A 16,219-nucleotide genomic window follows, 5' to 3' on the forward strand; every position below is an offset into this window, starting at 1 on the left:
ATAATAATCACAGGATACCTTAATAGTTTATTGCAGCTTGTGAGCTAATTGATAAATTAAAAATTATTGAAATTTATTGAATTATTATTCCTGCTTGTTAAGAATTATTGTAATTACTGTAAATGAGACTAATTGATAAATTTGAAAATTTATTTGAATTAAAAGAATTTAATTAATATATTGAGAATTGCTGCATTTGAAGGAATTTAATTATTTTTACTAGTCAATAAAATTACTGTTAACTCTGTGAATCATGTTGATATAAATATTTCTATTTCATGATTAATTAATATTATTGACCCATAGTGAATGTCAAAGTCGGCCATCTCGTCTCTACCACTTCGAGATTAGGCTTGATACTTATTGGGTACACGTTATTTTCGTACTCATACTACACTTGCTGCACATTTTATTGTGCATGTATATATATGTATAGCGGCCTTGTGGGCGCAGAGGTGTGGTTAATAATTGTGGGGACATAGGTGAGCTGCATTCTATATTACGATCTGCAGCTAACAGAGTCTCCTTCAGAGTTATTATATTTTCCTGCCTAATTTGTATTCTGGACAGATGCTGTATTTTATTTTTAATTCCCTAGTAAATGCTCATGCACTTGTGACACCGGGTTTTGAGAATGATTGTGAATTGTTTAGAAATTTAACATGTTTTTATCTTCACGTTACGTTGTAAATGAATTGGTTCTCCCTCCTTTCTACATTTAGCCTAATTTTGTTAAATATAATTAGATAAGACAGTTCAAAAGCAAAATAAATTTAGCATAAAAAAGTTAAAATGAGATTTAAATTCTTTTCCTTTTGCTATTTATGAATCATGTTCAATATTGAAATATTGAATTGAAAGTGAGATGTTCTAGGATATTTACTTTAGGAAGTAAATACATAAATTAATTATTAATACCAAAAGCTTGAAAGCAACTCGCCACAAAGGTTGTTGTGGGATGAATTTGATTCCTTCACCCTTCACTAGAGATCTCGAGTTTGAGTTTTAGGAAAGGAAAAAAAACTCTTAGTGGTAAGCACTTATCCTTTTAATGGGCATTACGCTGCGCGAATCCGAATTAATTAGGGGCTTCAATACAAATATCAAATACCAAGCTGGGAAAAAAGAACTCAAAAGATGTTGAAAACTAACTAGCTTAGGATAGTAGCTAGGGACAGAAGCAAGTTCGAACTCCACAAATCCTAAGAAAATGGCTTTTAAGGGCACGCTTGGGAGGAAATTTAAGTCTTCCTTTTTTTGAAGACTTTCGGTGTCAATAGTAATCTCTCTTGCATTAATTATTGTGAAGCATAATTCAAAGCCTACGAATCACTAGAGACACGTTGGCGGAGTTAGAATTTAAATTTAGTGAGGTTCGATCTTTAAAATTTGTTAACACTTAACTCATTACTAAAATTTAGGTTCATATATTAAATGTGTTGAAATTTTAGATAAGTAATTTTTTTTTATTCCTCCCAAATTATGAGAATCTATAGTGTTTTCACACTTCCCCTCTACTCCAGCGTGACTCGAACTCAGGACCTAACGGTTGTGGATGAAAGTGCTTTACCAACTGAGCAAGCCTCACTTGTCAGATAAGATTCGTAATTCGATAATAGGTTATCTGTCTGGTACAACTTGACACGGTTAAGATAGCACGTGAATCATGTCAGGGTGTGGGACATTCTCCAAGAAATCTTTGAAATTTCACCAATGAGAAAGAAATTTGGAATAGAATTTTTTAGAGATTTTGTTTGATGATAGGTCACTTTCCAAATCTACAAGTTCAAAGTAGATAGCATGTGCAACCCATTCTTGTTTTATGGCTAAGATAGGTGAGACCCAATCACTTGAAAAAAAGTTTGAAAGTTACAACTCATGTTTTGTGCTTACTTCTACTTCATGCTTCACTTCTTGAAAATGATATCACAGAATTTGGGCATTCTTCTACAAACATTTTGTGTCTTTAAAAGTAGGTAAAGAGAACGATTTATGCCAGATATAGGTTTACTTATCTAGTATTTAGTACTAGGACCCTTTGGATAATTAATGCATCGGTTTTAAATAAAATCTCTCCGTTACCATCACAAGTGAATAAGAAAAAATTAATGTATCGCATTTGCCATGGCTGATCGCCTTTCTTGAGCGATAACCTTCGCTCGTTTGCGGAATGCCTTGATGCATGCATCTATTTTGTTGGAGTGACACTATGCTTCTTTTTACATGTTGGAGAGAAAATCCCGTTCTCTTATCCTTTCTTATTCTTCTTGAGGATGGTTCAAGGGAAGCCGGTTCCATTAGGTAAATTTTCACATATTTATTATGGTATGTATTAAAAATACTGGATTTAGTCGAACTTAATAAATGTAAGTTGCGCTCGCCTATGTACTAAAGCATCTCTCGACTTATTTTCAATTTCTAATCAAACTATATATAGATCAAAAGGTCGTTGATTAGCGTTATTAGTCGACTACACACAAGTACCTAAAACAAAATGATTATAATATGTTCTAGGGTTGTATAGTGGTGGAGTCAGAATTTTTACATGGCGTCAAGAAAACCAGTAAACTAATGTCATGGCTTAGACTCACTCAGTGATTTTTTATTAAAATTGAAAATTTTCTTGAAAAAAAAATCTAGAAGAGAACTGGACTACATCCCGTTAAACTGCAGTTAAATTTGTGGTTTACCATTATATGATCAAATTATTTTTTGATTATGAGGACCAATGACGCACGATTAAAAACTCGGTGGATAATGGCTCAGTCCATCTACCATAGTCCAATTAAATACTATCTTTTGTCTGCAACAACACTCGAACTCGTGACGTGCGTCTAAACCACACATCATGCACCACCCTCTTACCAATAGTCGTGACGTGTGCCTAATCCGTACATCACGCAAAACACTCTTACCACTAGTCCAAAGTCCAAAGTCCTGGAGCAACCAAAATCACTAATTTAACCCCAACAAATATTCAAACATAGACCAATATCCTTTAAGAAAACCCAAGAAATGACCAAACATTCTATTCCATTAGAATATCCAATGTCAAAGTAGCATGAAACTTGTCACTGCAATAAGCAAATAAACAGTTGAAAAAGAAATGGAAATGACAGAAGCAATTAGCAACCAATGTGAAAAGGAAAAGCCAATGGTGGAAAACATGACAAGAACCCCTAAAAGTGCTACACAGGAATCTCCAAAATTTTCAAAGAACAAGATTCTAATTGCAACTCAAAATCCACCATAAAAAATACAACTCTGAAAGAAGAAAGATTTTAGACAAGAGAAATGGGACATTTTAAAAGGTGAGGAGGAAAAGAGTTGGTTGCAGTTAGTTAGTGCTTTGTAGGGCAAGCAATTGAGTTAGTTAAAGACTACTACTTTTTTAGAAAGACTTACTATTTCTGAATGGACAAGTGTCACAATATCAAGTTACCTATTTTCTGGGACTTATATCAAAGATTAACACTTTCTGGGACTTACATCAAAGATTAACACACCACCACATGGATGCAAGTGCACCTGGATGGAATTTTGACAATAATCCCATCCCAACAAAATGAAGGAAGTAGGTTGCCATTAGGGTCATCCTACACCATCCTTTTTTGGATAATCGAGAAATCCACGAGGTGAAGGGAGCCTTGAGGTAACCGGTAAAGTTGCTGTCATGTGACTAGAAGGTCACGGGTTCGAGCCGTGGAAATAGTCCTTTGCAGAAATTTAGAGTAAGGCTACATATAATAGACCCTTGTGATCCGGTCCTTCCTCGGACCCCGCGCATAGCGAGAGCTTAGTGCACCGGGTTGCCTGAGAAATACCCAGGGCCAGCTGACGCATGGTTTGAAAGTCGTCGGATAATGGGCCGGCTCCTTTACTTTTCTTCACTTAAATACCAGATTCTTAACTGCGACAAGATTTGAACTCATGAGGTGCGCCTAATCCATACATCATGCATTGCGCTTTTGCTACTAGACCAAAGCCGTGGGGCCATCCCACACCAACTTTCTACCAAATCTTGTCTTGAAAAGGATCCAACTTCTACCATTCATCTCCAAGATAAACATCAAAAGTCAATTTTCACTGCCTTGAGTTTTCCAAGTCTGTGAGTGCAAAAGATGCAAATATCTCATCCCTAACATGTTTCACTGACCAAACTATAAGTTGAGATTAAACCAGCAGCATATTTTATTCTGTATTTAGTATTTAATTCTTCTTCTGCTATCTGGGAAAAGAAAATTTTGAAGCATTAGATAAAAAACTAGAGCTAGTGAAGAAGTTAACCCCCCCCCCCCCCCCAAACAACCACCACAACCCCAAAATCAAAATCAATGTCAATTATAACAGAAATTGGTGGCAAACTTGCTGCAAGACTTGAAAACCAACTTTGGTACTGCACTACAAGGGGTGAATATATAATCTATATGCTTGTTTATTTTTAATCTGAGTATACTAGACAGGAAGACATTATCTAGTTATTTTCCTTCTCTCTCTCCACTATCGCGGCTTTTTGAAACTATAATGCATAGGCAGAAGTTTGTGGTAAAACACCAAGCAAGTTGTATAAGGTTTTCCCCTGTTGTATACCACCTGCATATGGCTCTCTTTCTCATTAATGAAATATACTATTGAAGACGTAATTAAGCAAACAAAAGTCTGTTCTCTCTAACAACTTAAGCTTTTAGATGGGTCACACACTTTAACATGGTATCAGAGCAAGCAGAGATCCTGGATTCGAGTCTGACCGCCGCCCAATATCAAAAAGTATTTTCACGTGCTAGGCTCATCAACAAGAATCAAGCTCGCACGTGAGGGGGCGTGTTGAAGACATAATTAAGTAAATATAAGTGTGCTCTTTCTAACAGCTTAAGCTTTTAGATGAGATGGTCACACACTTCAGCATATACTTATCAATAATAAACGTCTAAGCATGTGCTAGTATCTTGTTTTCTATGTGAAATAATGCAGAAGAATGAATACCATCTTCCATTAACGATTATCATAACTTGACAATTGGATAGTGCAACTGATATTGCACTTGTCCAAATAGAACCTTCTTTACATATCTGCATCACAAATTTAAATCATCATTTCATCTAGTGATAGCATCAGTTTGTTAGGCAGCAGCAGGTCTGCAAAGAATCAAATGCAAAAGTAAACTAGTAAACCAAATTAACAGTGATGAGGAAAGATCTAGCTTGGGAGGCAAAGCATTCATTTCCTCTCCCTCTCTTTTTTAAATGTCAGAAAGGTCAGATATAGCTGAGACTTGAGAGATCCTTACAGTTCAATGTCTTTCCTCCATTGCATCAGGACAATGATAAAAGCAAGTTTAGCATAAAAAGATTCAAATATCACACTCTGAAATTGTCTAACCTGGTTCTATTTATAAACTCATTGTTGAGGAAGGGGAGGCAGATTACTTACATTCTTCTAATAGCTACTGAGCGTGTTCATACGAGGAAGAGACAAGGCAAATTCTGGACATTTATGCAGGCTAAACATTGAGAAAATGTTTGACCATAACAAGTGGAATTACTTAATCCATCTGCTGACGCAAATACTTGGAGAAAAAATGGATAAATTGGAGCCATCTCTGTGTTTCTTCAGTTAAATTCTGTATGTAAATTGATAAAAAAACCTGAAGGTCTTTTCTCTTCCCAAAGGGATTGAGGCAAAGGGATCAATTCACTCTTTCCGGCCATGGAAGAACTAGGCTTGATCTTCAAAACAACAGTAAAGAAGTGTCGGATCAAAGGATCTCAGGTAGGGAAGGAAATCAAAGCAGAATCCAAACCTCACATTCTATAAGCTAATGACACTCTTATCCTATGTGATGCTGCAACAACAACAACATACCCAGTATAATCTCACATAGTGGGGTCTGGGGAGGATAGTGTGTAGGCAGACCTTACCCCTACCTTGTGGAGATAGAAAGGTTGTTTCCAATAGACCCTCGGTCCTATGTGATGTTGATTGTTCATAATTGGAACACCTGAAGGCAATACTTCTTCTACATTAATATGGCAAAAAGCATTTATATGCTATGATTACAAAGGATGTTTGCAGGACTTGGAAGAACTGGCAAAAACATATTGGTCCGAAATTTAAGGATCTCTCTCCAAAACACACTTGGGTATGCCTTTGGGTGTAGCCATAAATCAACTGAAGTGTGGAATAGAGTTATTGAATAAGTGGAAAGGAAGCTGTCCGATGGAAAAATACAATATCTATCTTAAGGGGGGAGGTTAGTACCTATCAACAGTTTTTCGGATTCACTACCAAATCTTATATGTCACTCTTTCCAATACCTACATCAGTTGAAAAAAGACTGGATAAATTGAGGAGAAGTTTCCGGCAGGAAGGTAACAAAGAAAGAAGATCATTCCATCTAAACAGATCAAGCACTGTCATATTAAGCAAAAAGGTGGTCGCCTCGTGGTCAGAAATTTGGGACTATACGACAGAAGTTGATGTTGCAAGTGGCTTTGGAGATAGAGCACGGAAGAACACACGCTTTGGAGGAATATTATACAGAAAAAATTGGATTCCCTGGTGTTCAAACACAATTAGCTACTCCCACGGAATTGGAGTCCAGAAGAAACTTATGGGCTGAATTCTCCTTAAGATACATTTCAAGTTAGGAGATGGCAGACAACTTTCTCCTTTGCATCAAATACACTCACTTGATGCTCAATGTCATAATACGACAGGTTGGAAAATTAGCTTCACGAGAGCTTGCATTGACTGGGAGATCAACAACATGATCGTACCATTGGAAAAGCTTAGATGAAACAAAGAAATTCCCTGAAAAATCAGACACCATAATCTGGAAAGGTCAAAAGAATGGCAAATTCTCTCAGTCAACTCCTACTATGATACTCGTATTACACTACAGACACTCAGTGGCCCTGGAAAAGGATTTGAAAAACAAACGCCCCAGCTAAAGTTGCTTGCTTCACTTGGTTGGCCTCCCAAAATGCATGCCTGACATAGAGAAATTTACAGAATAGAGGCATCAAGCACGTAGCAGATGCTATCTCTGGGATGAACACTGTGAAGAAGCAGAAAAGCATTTTCTACACTATAATAGAATGCTCTTCCTGAACATTTTTGGAACACAACGGGTGATACTCAGAACTGTAAAAGTGGTCAAGAAGTACTCTCAATAAGGATCAGAAAGAATTTCGGCCAATGACCCTGCCAGCATTTTATGGGTCTTATGGAAAGAGAGGAATAAAAGATGCTTCGAAGTTAGCTAACCTGCCCGTAGCTTGAAATATAAATGCTTCTATTAACTTTCTGCGTGGTGTCAGCTCAAAAAGTGAGTAGGAACCCGTGACATTGTTAGCTTGAAAGCATGCAAGTGCTAATTTTCTATCGATAATAACACTTGCATACACTCAGGGTAATAGTTGGTCTTTCTCCAGCAGCAGAAGTTTAGAAGTTACAAAGATAATAATCCTACGAGAAATAACTGTAAACAGAATTGAGAACAAGAACAACAGCACAACAGCATTGAGCATACTTTAGTACTTACACTGATCCCATACGTAATTTACATGATAATTGAATGCTCAATTCCACCAGTAAGTTGCTAAATTACAATCTCCTAGAATACTAAGTATAGCGCAAACATACATAGTGACCAATACAATCAAACTTCCCTCATCCTTTTCAACATCAAGAAGTAACTTGTGCAAATTAATGGGCTTCTCTCTGGCAAACCAACTGCACATTGATTCAAGATCCTGAGTATTTCTAAGAATTAAAACTGACCTTTCTAGATTCTCGTTAAGATGCCCCAGCAGTAGACACCTTCAACTTCTTGGGTGGTGGATTTCCCCCCGACAATACCACGTAAGAGTAGAAGCAAAACATTGCAGCACTGTCATTTCAGATAGCAGAAATCATATAATGATACACCTCGCAATGAATTTTCAATAAGAGAAGCGAGAAAAAAGTCACTGCAATACCTGATGGCAGCATAAAAACCAGTGGGAAACACTTTTCTTGTCTGCAAAAAGATTACCATCATCAATTCGAAAATGCAAGCCACGAAATAAGCTAATAAAGGACTTTGGAAATACGAGGAACTACCAGGGAGAAAGTCTGCATGTTTTTCCAAAGGAAGACTGCAGCAAGTACTGCAGGGACAATAGCAGGGAAGAAATGAATAATTGGAAAGAAAAAACAAACTCAGTAATTTATCTTAATTTATCTTACCCTTTCAGACAACAGAAAAGAGGGAGTGCAAAATTTCAACTCTAACAAGAAGATGCTTAACTTATTCAAATGATATCCAATAGCGAATGCAAGCCCAAATTTTCTTTTGATAGGTAAAAATGGAAAATAAAAAAGGGAGTGTATTAAGATATTGCCGTAAATAAGGCACTTGTTCAAGGCATAAAATGAAATCTAAATACAGCTAAAATGCATTGCACCTGAAAGAACTATGCAGTAGAACAAATCGAAGCATCATATCATGGCCATTTTAAGTGAGCCACATAAAGCACATACATGACTCACTGAAAATCATAAAAACTATGGAGAAGTTTGCATGCATTGTCCTGTGAAGTGTCGTCAAAGACACTAGAAGACGCTAGTGAAAATGGAGCTGGACCGAGGTGACTATCCGAATGGATGTTGACAATACTGGGCCACTTGACAGCAGCTAAAAGGATTAACTATTGGGCCTCATAGTTTTATACTTTGTTTGGGCCTCTCTGTATACCCGGCCCATTTTCAGTTTAGTCATTCATTTTGTATATACAACACATATAGAACATTCTGGACACAATAACAAAAGAAGAAATTCATTTTCTCTTTCTCAGATATTTTGCTCCTTTCGTTTCTCTCTCTCTTCTCATTATTAGGGTTACAATTCTAAATCAAATCTTCCAATTACAACAATGGACAAAGCCAGGTTGGAGTGTAGGAAATCAATATTCAGTATCCTTTAGGTTAATAATATTTCATTTCTCACAACAAAGCTCTTTCACTCATCCAGTATCAGCTCTACCACCAAAAATAAATAAAATGAACATATAAACTAACTATTTTTCATTAGCTTCAACAAATCTGGCAAGCAAAGAGTGGGAGATGAATCTCGAGAATGTTTGGCTTGATCTAGGAGAAGAGCTGCCAAAAATATAGATCCTCAAATGGCAGATGGGAAAACATTCACCTCTTTCCCTTTCCAAAGCAAGGATTGTTTCAGCCAGTATTTTAAAAGGCATTTTTAGGGCGAGCCCTGGGTCGAGGCGCACCGAAAATGCCTCGAGGCGATGGTGCGGGGCGAAAGTCTCAAGAGGCGGACGCCCGGGGTTAAGGCGAGTTTATGCAGTGAGGCGTAAGCCCAAGAGACTTTTTCAAATTAAAATAAAATTTGTTGAATAAGTCCTTAGTATAATACCCAAATTCTCAAAAGTCAGCTTGTTATTAATCAAAAGTTTTAAAAAGAACCGAAATATCAAATTTAAAAGTCAAGACCTTTTTTTATTGCTAGAAGCCCTAATTTATGGTCTTCCTAATTCTTTATCTTGTTTGCTAGTCTGTTACTATATCCAAAAAGCAACGAACAATTAATTATTTTATTTTATTTTTTTTTGCAAATCCAAAGAGAACTCCATTTTCCTCCATAGCAGCAAGTTCAAAGTTCAAATTGCAGGTTAATTAGTCATCCTTTTTGTTCCCGATGTAGAAAACTTTATTCTTTTCAACTCAAGTTACTTGTGCTAGTAAGTAGCATATAAGGCTTATTTTGACTAGTTATTAGTGGGGATTGAGCACATCTATATATATATATTGTTTACTTATTTATAGTTTTTTTCAATTTTTATGCAATTTTACCTATTTAAAAATATTTACTGTAATTATATTGTTTTATTAAATATTAAAAATTAAATACCCATAAGGCTTACAGCCCGGGGCTTACGCCTCGCTGAGGCATATATAAAACGCCTCGTCTTACGCCCACGCCTTTTAAAACACTGGTTTCAGCATAAGAGATGTTTCCATGGACTTAATATATTTACACTATGAGGTAGCTGAGAGTAGAGCTAGAAACATATATTATTCATTGATAGATGTCTGGTTTATTTCAAACAATTACAAAATGAAATTTTACTAAAGCACACCAAAGTGTCTTAAAACATATCCATTGTTTCATTCATAAGCATATCCATCAATGAATAATATATCCATAAAATTTGTTTTTCCTGTTCCAGACTTCCCATATTTACAAAATATTAATATTCAAAGATTAGAACGAGTTACTGCTCAAAGAAAAAAAATGAGAAAAAAGATAGCTGACACAAAATGTTAACAATAAGATCAAATACAAAAGAGATCACACTCAAAATTGTTCCTTTTTCATCGGCGAACTAAAGGTAGTCCAACTGCATATAATAGCAATTAACTTGCAGGAAAGCAGCAAATACCTGCTTGACCCAGTATGAATGGCAAGCTAGATTTTCCTTGTCTCCAGACCCTCAAGCTAATGGTGCTGAAGGCCAGTAAAGTGCCTCCAAAAAGAACACCATTACTTAAAGTCAAAGGATTTCTTGAGAGAATAAAACCAACAATGCCCCCGGTAAAAACTAGACCACCTGTGATGAGGATCATTAAGTAATTAATATTCATAATAATTAAGTAGCTGCAAGAAATAAAAACATCATTGTGATAACAAATCTTAGATAAATGTTTGCTGTCATTTTGATCTCTTTAGTTATTGTTATTTGACATCTTTCTGATAAATAAACAGTTCCACTTGATCAAGAACTAATTTTTCTCTAGGCCCTCGTGGATATCTAGGTTAAAGAAACATGTAAAGATTCAGAGCTAGTAACAAGAGATGTCGCTCGAGATAAAATTATCTTACATAGACACCAGAATAATTAAAAATTCTCCTGAATCTAATGATACGTGTAGGATTCTGAGAATCATTGGTTCCTGAGTAAAGTTGCAAACTTTATATAGCTCAAAGACAAGGAACTTATACCTTGATGCACAGAACAAAAATATAAACAATAAGGGAATGGTTCTACTTTTTGCCTTACTTATATCTACTGCATCACCAAAATTTTGTAGGACGCACAAACTCCTAAATAATGAAGCAAAAATTTTCTGGATCCAGTGACACATTGGTGATTCCACCAGGATAGGTCAATAGAACTGGAGTTTGAGGTTAAAGGAAATATGCTAGGGATATATGATTATGTTTCCAACGAAGAAAAAGAATTTCGCAAGAAAATAACTGAACCTTGTCTACATTGACAAAATGTTTCCTCCCTTTTGGACTAAATATTCTTAAGAGTTTGTGCTTTCAACAGAATCTTTTAGGTTTAAGAAAAAGACCTGAGGGTTAATTCATGTCTGGACTCTGTGAAAGGTCATAAGCAGCACTCCCACTTTTTTGACAAGGAGATTATATTGCACCAGAAGGAGGATATTCCGTAGAATATAAGAAGTGTACATAGCAAAAGGAGGAGCTATACATAAGTGTTGCACCTTCCCTCTATCCAAGTAGTTATCCGAAATGCTGCAGAAGCAAAAGAAAAACAACAAAACGATTGCACTTTTAGGTAGTTCCCCCTCAAAAGAACTTCCATACCTCTCGACTTGGATTCCTAATGTAATAGTTGGAGGGAAAATTATGTTGCAAGAATGGTTGGCAACATAATCCTCCTTTTTTTCTTTAATTTGTAACCACAGAGAGTAAAAAAGGGAGGGGAATAAAAAATGAAAACAAAACAATCAAAGCGACATAGGACCTGTTTGGCCATAAATTTTGCCGAATTTTTGCCAAATTGTTTTTGGCAAATACTTTGTTCATAAATTTTATCCATATTTTGGCAAATTCCCAAAACAAGCTTAAGAGCTGGTCTGGTTTTGGCCCAAAATATTACTATTATATTTTTTAAAAATTGCCCCAAACTTTTGTATTTTATAAAAGAGCTCACCATTTATTATTTTGTAACAATGCTACTTCGTTTACTCGGTCATCTGATTAGTGTATTATGTAGTTTATTATAAAAATGATAATTTTGTACCAAATTTATTTATGTTCAGGGCTATGGTTTGTGATAATGACAATGAATGTTATTGATGAAAGTATTGTTGGGTATTTATGATAGTTTTTAAAACTTGTGGGTATAAGTCATGTTTCATGTTTTTTTTTTAAAAAGTGAAATATGTTTTGAAAATTGATGTCCAAACACATTTTCATCTTCAAACCAAACTTCACCCAAATCAGATTTTTCAAAACGAATTTGGGAATCTATGGCCAAACGCTAGCATAGACACGTCTTTTATAGAATCATTGAAATCTCTAGGATAGTAGAATTCATGTTTGGACAAGGGATCAACCTAAAAACGGTAATTGGTAGACGAGGTAGCGAATAGTGTTTCTAGTTTACACCATTTCAAGCATTATCATGAAACATGCAACAAGTGAGAATGCCTTAACTGAGAAGAGAAGGACAGGTGATATCAGGCACTAAAAAAGCACTAGTTCCTCTACCTTTTCTAGGCAATACTCACCAAAAGGAATACCAAAACAGAAGTCATGAATTTTGGCCGTCTTTGATAGACTGACGGAGTTATCTTGCAATGACCCATTCATTTCTTTTCCTGGAACAAGTTCTTCTGACTTTGAATTTCATTTTGATGAGCTTCCGTTGTGTGATTGTGATGCATCTCCAGTATAACTTAAAGTTGTCCTGTTTTCTAAGTTGGATAAATCCGTGCCACGACCATCATAACTCACAACCGCTACCTGAATTCCATGATAATTGAAGATGTCTAAGTGAATACAAATATCAGATAGAGTGTCGCTCACTCCACAAATCCATACTTTAGTAAGCAAAATAGAAATTAAAATTCAAGGAGCAATAGAAAAATTAAAATCATTATTGCTTTGGAAGTCAAATGGCAGATGTCAAGTCGGACTAATCAATTGTAAAAAGGACAAGTACATGCTCATATTCTGCCTAATAATTATACAGTGATAACAGGAAAAAATAGTACGTTTGTTGATCAAAACTTATGATTGGGAAATCAATATCAAAATGTAGTTGCAAAGAATTATTGCTAATCTGTGGAACTAAAACACATTGAAAAAACATTCTCAACCTTCATAGAACTAACAAGTTTTAGTTTTAACCAAAAAGATCAAACTTTTAACCATATTAACAGTTTAGCAATTCTCCTATCTTTTTTAAAAAAAAAAACTTCAAATTCTTCCTCTTTTTTTATGAAAATAACAATTTTATCCCAAAAAGATATTTTTTTTAACCAAATTAACAGAACCCCACATAAAAATTCTTCCTCTTTTTTGTTTTTGTTTTGAGAAGAACAAATTTTACCCAAGAAGATCAATTTTTTAACAAAATTAGAAGACACCCACATCAAAAAATCTTCAAAGTCATTCATTTTGAATTCAAACAAACAACAATAAAGCAAACACTCAACAGAGAATGCTAATTTCTCAATTACCCAAAAGAGAATAAAAGGGAAGTATTTCCCAGAAAACAAGATAATGGAGTGAGCAAAATTGAGGGGCCTTCAAAGAAAATGGAGAAATTAAAGAAAATATATGCATTTGACCCCATAATAAAAAATAAAAATAAAATTTAAAAAAAAAACACCTTTCGTGGAAGAGTAGAACAAGGGTGGAGATGAGTGCGGAAGAGTAATCTGCGATTGACAGAGGAGAAACATGATAGCTGAGAAATTGCTGATGACATGCCCGATTTGCTTTGCTTTTTTTTTCTTTTTTCCTTCTTCTTTTTTTGAGAAATATTGGAATATTCAAAATTGAGTGAGTTATGGATTTGAGAAAGTCAAATGGGAAAGGTGCTAAATGTTAATTAATATTAAAGGTAACTCTTGTTGACTTTGAATACTGAACTTTAAATAAAGTGCAAAGAGAAAGGGATTTGGTGGAGTTCGGTACCTGTTGCGTAAATATAGGATAACGCTGCGTAAGACGTGGTTCGGCAGCTTAGGTCACCCTTTAGTGCTCAATATTCGACTAAATTTAATTTTTTATTATTAGAAGAATTAAATGTCCAAAATAAGTCGTATTTACAAATTACCCTTTATAAGTCGCATTTGCAATTCATTAATCGATTTGCCAATTTTTCAAGTCACATAACAATTTGCACTAAAAAAAATTATTTGTGATTAGCAACTTATTTCTATTTTTCCGGTTATTCTTTATCCTTAAGTCTAAAGTTGACGAATGGGTGGGCCGGGCCGGGTCGAGAAAATAGTGACCGGCCGATCACCAATCCGGGCCGGGTTTTGGATTTTACAAACCGGGCTTAATGGGTCCGGCCTCATTCGATAAAAAATTGAACAGGAACGGTTCCGTGCTTAAGGGGCAAGGTCGGGCCGGGCCGATTTTATATTTTTTTTTTCTTTTGTATTTTGTATAACTTAAGTAAAAATATAAAACAAAAAAATAATCTTATTAAAAGAATGTTTGAATAAATGATGCAAAGACTTTAAAATTTTTATATTTGAATATTTCATTAAGAATTTAAGATAATAGAATACAACGAAGATGAAAAAAAATTGCACTTATAATTTACAAGTTCAAACTTGTAAATTAAATTTTACATTTAACAACAACTAAATTAATGAAAAAATAGTAGATTCAAAGTTTAATTATTAAATATAAATCTAGAACTTCAAAGGTTTTGCATTGCCTTAGTAAGTTCTTCATAATCAATATGACCTTATTGGCCATCTTCTGGAGTGTTAAATTCAAAGGCTTTCATAGTTTCATTTTAAATTTTCATTACATAATAATACTTACAATTAATCTAGCAAACTAAAACATTAAGCATAATACGCCTAATAATTTTAAAATAACACAAATTGTCTCAAATCAACTTAAAATCTTAAATACGAATTTCTGGAGGATGCTCAAGACAATTTTTCATATGCCTCCTTAAGCAGTCTGTGCCCTCCCACTTTCGACGACGATTTAAGACTCGGCCACAGTTCTTGCACTTTACTTTATGAACTTTTTCATTTTCTTCTACCACCTCAAAGTGTTCCCAAACATATGAGCGCACTCTAGAATCACAGGGTATGATTTAACTTGAATTGAGAATTTAAGTTTAAGAAATGAGAGATGAGTGAAGAAATGAAGTGTGGGGGGGGGGGGGGTTATTTGTAGTTTTTCGAAAGGCTAAATTAGTAATTAATAAAAGTATTATTTTTTAAAATAATTGCCCAAAAGGGACTATTCTTGCAAAATATCTGTTGGGAAACGGTCAAATGAATTTTAAAAAAAAAATTAAAAAATCACTGTTGAACCGGTCCGGGCCAGTCCAGTTAGCCGGTTCAACAGTGATTTTCCTTGATCGATTTTGACCGGTCCGGTTAACCGAAATATTTTTTTATACAGACCAACCCCCCTAACCCAGCCCACCCGTCCCCTAACTACCGGTCTGGGTCGGTCCGAAAATGGATCAACCCGGCCCGTTAAACATGCTTATTTAAGTCGCATTATATCTATATGATTTGCTTAGTTTTTGAATTCCTACAAATCTGCACACTACTTGAATTAGCCAGCCAAAGTATATATTCTGGGGAAAGAACCTAATTAAGCCACTAGTTCATGTTTGATTTTACGAAAAAGGTCCAAAAATGCCCTCGAACTATCGGAAATAACTCAATTATACTATTTGTTTGCTTTTGGTACTAAAAATATCTTTGCCGTCATTTTTTGGGATCATAAATGCCTCAGAACTAACAGATGGTCACATGAGCCTTTGAGACCTGTTTAATAATATAAATAAGTTGATATGGCAGTCCAACGTGGCAAAGTACCCTTCTTTATATAGATGGTCTCTCTCATCACAACCCTATTTTCATATTTTCAAAAATTTCCTAACAAATCTCTCTTTCTAATGATTTTTTCGACTCAATATCAGATTGTTCTATGAATTAACCCGAAATCCAGTATGTAAAAATGTCGTTGCAGACTAATTACTTTATTTTTGACTGCTTGGACAGATGTTAATGCAGGGTGGAGGTTTAACCAAAAGTAAATCTTAAATTTATTTTCTTTTTGATGGGTTTAATGAATTCACTTTCTTTTGTTACGTTTAGGTTTAGATTTGTTGAGTTTCTTTGAAGGCCTTCTTAGTTATTAGTAATTATTTAGTCGAAAATAAGTGATTATTTTTTATTGATTAAT

At 35.0% G+C, this 16,219-nt stretch overlaps 1 pseudogene; it reads right to left on the reverse strand.

Annotated features, from left to right (window-relative positions):
• Nucleotides 1–7,492: 7,492 nt before the first annotated feature.
• On the reverse strand, nt 7,493–13,875 carry LOC104103261 (protein FATTY ACID EXPORT 1, chloroplastic-like; annotated as a pseudogene).
• Between the last annotated feature and the right edge of the window lie 2,344 nt (nt 13,876–16,219).

Source organism: Nicotiana tomentosiformis, chromosome 4 (genome assembly GCF_000390325.3).
Source record: "Nicotiana tomentosiformis chromosome 4, ASM39032v3, whole genome shotgun sequence".
Taxonomy (NCBI): domain Eukaryota; kingdom Viridiplantae; phylum Streptophyta; class Magnoliopsida; order Solanales; family Solanaceae; genus Nicotiana; species Nicotiana tomentosiformis.